Here is a 7,633-nt window from a genome sequence, read left to right as displayed (position 1 = left end):
ACTACAATACCACTATAATGCAAAAGATTAAATTGACACATTCTGGAACTCTCATGTTATATCCATTATTATTCAAGTTTCATTTCTCTTTGTGGTATTTTTTTTAAAGCATGTCTATTACCAAGGCAACTCAATGCCAACAATGATTATTTTGTGTTGGAAATGAGGAACATTTAGAAACACTTATGCTGAAACAGCAACACATTTGAAAGCAAACACAAGACATTTAGCACAATGGCCAATGAGCGATCCTTCCACACTCAAATGTTACTCTTTTGCAAGATTCCTGTAATCACAATGGTTAACCAACATGCACTTTGTATAGTGGAAACTAGGGAATGTCAAAAAATTTTTGGCTTTAACAGTATTTTCTTTGAACTATCTTAAACTTTGATCACATTTCCCATATCCATTTGCTACAAATTAAAACTGTTTAGAAAACGACAACAAACTACATGTATAAATCTAAGCTAGTCTAAAGAAAGAGTGAAGTAATGTAAACAATAACCATTTAAATAAGGCATTTTACTACTTTTATTGGGGTTTTGTAAAATTACACAACGCCTATAGTTGAAAACGCTACAATAAATTCATACAATTCAAATAAAATAAAATAAATAATAACAATTTGTAGTACTTTATTTTCCAGTTCTGTTATACATGTATACTATATTAACTGAAAAATGGGTAATGACTAAAGGTACTAACCCTGAACCTATTCCTAAACCTAACCTTACCCCATGTTAAGTCCATGTAATTAGCCTCTATACACTGTATAACCGAAGTCAAATTTATTTAATGAAATGGGTTAATTTCACTCATATATTAATATTATATTAATGTGACTATATTAAGCAGAACTTAATCTGAATGAGTTACCACAGATTTCTAGTTCCCAGCATGCTTTGCTTCAGACTCTGTATGGAGAGTAAATGTTGAAATTAAATGATATTTTATGTATATTAATATAATGGGGAGATCTGTTAAGTGTTTATTGTTGAAATGTTGGGATTTAAATGGATTTCAGGGTAGAGTGGGGGAAAACGCCCCCTTAAGGACTGTGTAATTTTTCTGTGAAACAAAAGTAATCAGTTATCCGTTTTCAGTGACAATGACACAAATTATAAACCAAGTATGAAAAATGGCAAGAGTTTATTTTATTAGATTTGTACCAAGGGGGCGTTTTGCCGCAGAGGTAAATGCCCCCACTTTGACGAAGCATTTTTCTGTATACATTTACAGCAAAATCAGAGTACAAGCAGTTTTCGCTTAAAATTAAAAAGACAAGCTAAAATAAGAGTAGATAAATATGAATATTTGTTAATGAACCATGCTGAAATCAGCCTGTTTGAAAAATATTGTTAGCTGATGCTAACTGGCTAGCTTACTTGATGCTAACTTGAGGTCCATAACAACAACAAAAACGTATCTTAACTTTATCTTGTTGCATTGGAAAAAAAACAGTTTTCCCCACTCTACCCCATGCTTGAGGTTACCATTGTGCTGAAGAGAAGAGCCTGATGTTGTTAAGTCGATGATGGGCATAATAAGACCTGTATATATGTATGCTCCTTTGTTTAAAAGTAGTGATGGTACTTGCTGATGCAGTGACAGCCTCTTGTTGTGGTTGTAACAGCACACGTGTGCTTTAGCCTGCTAAGAAGCTAGCTATAGCTAACAGGTAAATAAGATAAGAGAAAAGAGTCAGTGTTATTAAATTAAATGGTTTAAATAAAAAATGGTGACATTTACAGTTAAATATTAGCAGCTGTGGTTGCCAGAACTTCACCGTACAAAATATGAAAGCAACATTTTAGGTTTTACATAAATTAAATTCACAATAAACAAAATGATGTAATGTTAATATACCAAAAGTACTAATACTAAAGAACTAATATCTGTTTTGAACTATTGTAATACATGCACTGATAACCACCAAAAGCAGGTGGTGATGAGAAAGTCACATGATGAATTAAAGCTCATCACAAGCAACTCTTCCACAAGCTGAGAAGGGAAATACTTATATAAAGAAGGTGCACAGTGCCATTCACACAAATGCTAAACACCATCATGGTAAAACACACGATACTGAAGAAGAAAACTGAGACAACTGAGAAGAAAAAACTTTTTCAACAACAAAACATCAAATATGAAGTGTCATGCAGGAAATCTGGGAGTGTCAGTTTACGGGTTTTCACTGTATATTATACAATGACTTTTCCTTTTTCACTTCCAAAAAATGTTAACATTATTTTTTACTGTAAATTACATTAAATGTAATTAGCCTATATTCACCGTATACAGTAAGGAAACTTATTGTTAAACAATTAACAGGTTTTTACTGTAGCATTTTTACAGTCTTTTACTGTTAAAATCACTATAATTTTTTTACAGTGTAGAGACAGCCGATCAAACGATTATCGGCCAATAGCGATTGGTAGCCGATCGATCGGAGAACCCTACTTTCTAGGGTAAAGTACACTGTGAACATATTGTAAAACAAAGTGCAACCAAAAAACAATGAACATATTTAGATGTAACAAAAATGAATTCTAGTCGACTGAAATGAGATGCATAGAATCAGAAGACATCAGAAGATCATTCATCAGTCTTTAATCACTATTAAGACTAATGTGAAGTCTTCACTCCAGTGATTCTCAGGGGGAAGCTGGAACAAAATATATATATATATTAATAAATGTAATATGTTTGGATCACCTTAGACAATTGCTGATAGCAGATGTAAATGGCCTGTTTTTTTTAACTGTAATATGATGACAGTTATGATCATCACATATGAGGACACATATGATCAATCATACCTCAGATCTTAAATCATTAATTGAATACAGAATATTGTGAGTGCATTACCAAGTAGGCTAGAAGAAAATATGGATTTTATCTGCCAGGATTTTAGTCGTTTTTTTCTGGCCCACATTCCATCAAATGATTCGTGCCGTTGCTATAATCTGTAAAATCAGTAATACTATGAAAATAATGCATAGTGTAAAACTAAGATTGTACCACACCATGTGTGTTTGTGCATACGTAACTTGACTATACTCACACAAGTATAACAAGTCACCATTAACCAGCAGTGACAGAAAGAAGAACCTGGACACTGATAACATCACTCCTCCTCCTGCTGCTGGATCTGTTACCTACAAAATACACATTAAACATGGACAAAGAGACACGTGGAACACAAATCAGCACAATGCATAAGCATTCAGGAAGGAAATATAATTTTCATTTTGGCATGATAAAACCTCTGCTTCAGATGAATTTACTAATTCACTGCAGAGGATCTATTGATGAGCTAATAATGCAAGGCTAAATTTCTTTAAATCTGTTCCAATGAAGAAACAAACTCATCTGCTTCTTGGATAAATTCTCAGCAAATTACATTTTTGGTTGCATTTTTTCCTTTAAAATATAAGATGACAGAAGCCTAAAAATAACAATATCCTGAACAAAACTGTACAGAGGAATAAGTGTATCATAATCTGACATACTGGATTATACACAAAATGAAACAGATTGAAATTTCAGCCACTTAAGACAAGAACAAATGAAAAATCACGTACATTCATATGTAGCCTCCAGCCTCTCTTTGGAAAGTGGTGCAGTATTACCGTAAATATATTCAGTCATCTTGTGTTTGGCCATGATCGTTAGACAGAAGTGAGGAATTAAAGCAAAGATGGCAGGTGTAGAAGTGCTTTGATTTCAGATGCTGCACTGTCAAACACACTGTTAACATGCATCACTTCCTGTTAGAAACCAGTGAGCAGATGACAGTGGGACTATTCACATATTTTGTCAGTAGTTAGATGTTAATGTGTCTTGAAAATAATATTTTAATACCATCTATAAACATATATGTGCATCTAATTTCTTGTCTAAATCTGTCAATTCAGCTGAGAACCCGCTAAGCTAAGTATCACCATTTCCTGCTCCGGGTCTGAAAACCCCTTCATTCAACAGTCACATACACGAGCTTCACCTGCAGAACTGAGCAGTGACAGTCAAAAAGACATTTACCAGTCACATGCAGTTAATAAGCACATTTAAAAGAATCCAAAAGTAATAGTAAATACATGTCCTTGTAACAATATTTGCACATCATAAAGCATGTTTAGTAGCGTGACAGTAAATGTTACATTTATAATGTTCAAAGTGCAGTTAATAAGCACATTTAAAAGAATCCAAAAGTAATAGTAAATACATGTCCTTGTAACAATATTTGCACATCATAAAGCATGTTTAGTAGCGTGACAGTAAATGTTACATTTATAATGTTCAAAGAGATTTCCATTTCAAATAAATGCTGTTCTTTTGAGCTTTCTATTCATCAAAGAAACAAAATAAATATCATGGTTTCCACAAATTTTTTAAGCAGTATAACTGTTTTCAACATTGATAGTAAGAAATGTTTCTTGAGCAGCAAATCTGCATATTAGAATAATTTCTGAAGGATCTTGTGACATTAAAGACTAAAGTAATGATGCTGAAAATTCAGCTTTGCATCACAGGAATACATTACACAGCCTCAAAGAAACTTTTAAAACAAAGTACACACTCCAAACTTTTGAACTGAAGTGTGTTGCAGAATTTGAAATAAACCAGGCAGTCTGATTCTAGGGTCTATAATTAATACATCTACTATACAAAACTGTAATATTGGATGTTTCATTGCTGATTGCTGTAGTCGTGGGGATTAACAGAGCAAAGCATGTTGTTAACCTCATTGAGGTTTGACTAATCTTGGTGGTGGCTAAACTTAAAATTTCCTACACCAAGAACTAACAGCATGTGTAGAGGAAATAGCAACATTATAGAAACAAGTTTGAATTTGTCATGATCAACCACATGTGAAAATGTCAGACAAAATGACAAAACCCAACCGTTCACAGCAGCTTCGACTTTTTATTTAGCACAAAAAATTTTTTTTAAATTAATACGTTGACTTTCACTCCATCATAAAAACCTAAAGACCCGTTTTCAGTTGCTTCCATTGTATTTTCCACAACCCATTTCCTCAAATTACCCATACTGCTTTCAAGAAAACCACAACTTTAAATAGATACTGCCAGTTCCTCATAAAACTGTACTGGAAAAACCTAAAGACCCGTTTTCAGTTGCTTCCATTGTATTTTCCACAACCCATTTCCTCAAATGACCCATACTGCTTTCAAGAAAACCACAACTTTAAATAGATACTGCCAGTTCCTCATAAAACTGTACTGATTTGGTATGTAAATCCTCTTCCATTTGTTGGACAGATGAAGTCCCTTGATAAATAAGAGATACAATACAATCAGGATCTTCTCCGATCCTTATAGAGCTGTACAACTTTATGATCAGGCAAAATCTATCATCCACGACACAAAACACCACATTTCATTCTTAACTCTGTGTTTCCGCTCCCCAACCCACCCCAATCAAAACCGTTTCCAACATTATTGCTAATTTATGATGATCCCCCTCCCTAATCTGCCAGGTGTACATTGTAGTTCCAACAACTGTCAACTTGTGGATCTTATAGGGTATTTCTCTTGTTCCTTGTTCATGGAAAGTATAGTGCTCTCTGCTGGCAATACAGTGAAAGGGGATCTGCTTTCAAGAAAACCACAACTTTAAATAGATACTGCCAGTTCCTCATAAAACTGTACTGATTTGGTATGTAAATCCTCTTCCATTTGTTGGACAGATGAAGTCCCTTGATAAATAAGAGATACAATACAATCAGGATCTTCTCCGATCCTTATAGAGCTGTACAACTTTATGATCAGGCAAAATCTATCATCCACGACACAAAACACCACATTTCATTCTTAACTCTGTGTTTCAGCTCCCCAACCCACCCCAATCAAAACCGTTTCCAACATTATTGCTAATTTATGATGATCCCCCTCTTTAATCTGCCAGGTGTACATTGTAGTTCCAACAACTGTCAACTGGTGGATCTTATAGGGTATTTCTCTTGTTCCTTGTTCATGGAAAGTATAGTGCTCTCTGTTGGCAATACAGTGAAAGGGGATCACAGGCAGTTAAGAGACAAATAAGCAATAAACTGATTAGAGGACAGATTAAAAGCAATGACAAAGCAAAAGCAGGACAAAAACATCTCGTTCGCCAGGTACCGCACCCATCAGTTGGTCAAATTTTGTCAAAAGGAAGTAGAGACACTGTTTCCATGGCAACAGTTTAAGATGTGCGAAGAAGAGAATGACCACAGGAAAATCATTGACAGCAGCCCTTGTCATGTCCACTTGGGATTTTTATTATCTCATTAGCCGTTTTTTTTTTCTCTAGGAATTTTCATGCGTCTTTGATTGTTGTCTGGTCTTTTCTAAAACACTGAAGAAATAAACATTTTCATCCATTTTGCAAAAAGCACCTCTCATTGGATAGGGAGAGTAAAATCATGTTATACCGAATTAGTTGAATCTACCGATGCGAATAGCGCAACACTTATGCATCAGGGTTCATCATGAGCTTGTCAAGTTTTTTTGTGTGTGTGTGTACTGTTGTTAACAATCATAACAGATTAAGGTTCCTCATCTCTGATGATGGTAATTACAATGGCTTTAGGTCCATGCGCAGAGAGAGAATAAGAAGTGTGGGAAATAGAAAGAAAGCGAGAGAGAAAGAGAGAGAGAGAGAAATAAGTAGTGCAGGTCCAAAAGGTCAAAGTTGAAACTTAAAAATGGGCGGTGAATTCTCCTTCCTGAAGCAGGAAGTCCATTGGTAGCATCTGTCAGGTGGTCAGTGCGTGATGTCATAAATCAGCCTCGCTGTCATGCGAGACATAGATTATGGATGGTGGAATAGGTCACTGTAGAACCAAACCCACCTAAAAAGATTATAGTAATTATTATTATAGCAGCTCAGTAAACAGTATATTGAACTTCAAGGATTTTTACACATTGAATTAAAATAAAGAAATAAAATGCTCAATAAATTATTAAATAAAAAATAAAAATAATTACAATGGAAAACCATACAAAGTGACACCTAGGTGCTTTGGGAGCCAGATTGTGAAGCACTATGGCCACCTAGTGTATATGAACGTAGCAATGTCAATGCTAACTTAAGAGTACAAGCCAATGAATTTCACTTGACTCTGACTGAAAAGGACAATCATGTGTATGACATCTGAAAACCTGTACCTTTTCTGAACCCATGCTGGGACATTTCCAATTGTAGAGGTAATACTGCAGGTTTCCATCTCCAATGCCAAACTTGAGCTTCTCCAAAAATGTCTTGTTCTCCATTAGGTCCAGTGCATTAAAGACATCAAATCCTTTCTGAAGGGGGAATGGCACAAGAAAAGCTTTAATAAATTTGCTGCTCATAGTTTAATGTTCCAATTCCTGCCCGTTAACCACTTCAAACTGATGTTAGTCAGGTGTTAGTCTAAATAAACGCAGGTTTGCTTCACTGCTAGAATAACATTAATTCATTTTTGAAAGGCTTTTCCAAATGAGGAAAACTGTAGTTCACTTCTAGGGATAAATTTACACCAAAACTATAGCTAAGTAAACTCATATTATGGCTAATTAATCAATTCAATTGATAATGAAAATCAACAACTTTCACTGACTGACCGCCTTGGCAAGGATAAGAG

At 34.7% G+C, this 7,633-nt stretch overlaps 1 long non-coding RNA gene across 1 annotated transcript; it reads right to left on the bottom strand.

The window, feature by feature from the left end:
• Positions 1-6,249: 6,249 nt before the first annotated feature.
• LOC107674730 (uncharacterized) lies at positions 6,250-7,633 on the bottom strand. The gene is made up of 3 exons (XR_001632528.1): positions 7,614-7,633; positions 7,176-7,313; positions 6,250-6,859 (listed from the first exon to the last, which is right to left on the bottom strand). It is a non-coding gene; the product is annotated as an uncharacterized LOC107674730 (long non-coding RNA).

Source organism: Sinocyclocheilus anshuiensis, unplaced genomic scaffold (assembly GCF_001515605.1).
Source record: "Sinocyclocheilus anshuiensis isolate Anshui unplaced genomic scaffold, SAMN03320099.WGS_v1.1 scaffold152, whole genome shotgun sequence".
Lineage (NCBI taxonomy): Eukaryota > Metazoa > Chordata > Actinopteri > Cypriniformes > Cyprinidae > Sinocyclocheilus > Sinocyclocheilus anshuiensis.
Note: the sequence above shows the minus strand (reverse complement) of the source record. Positions and strands in the feature narration are given on the sequence as shown.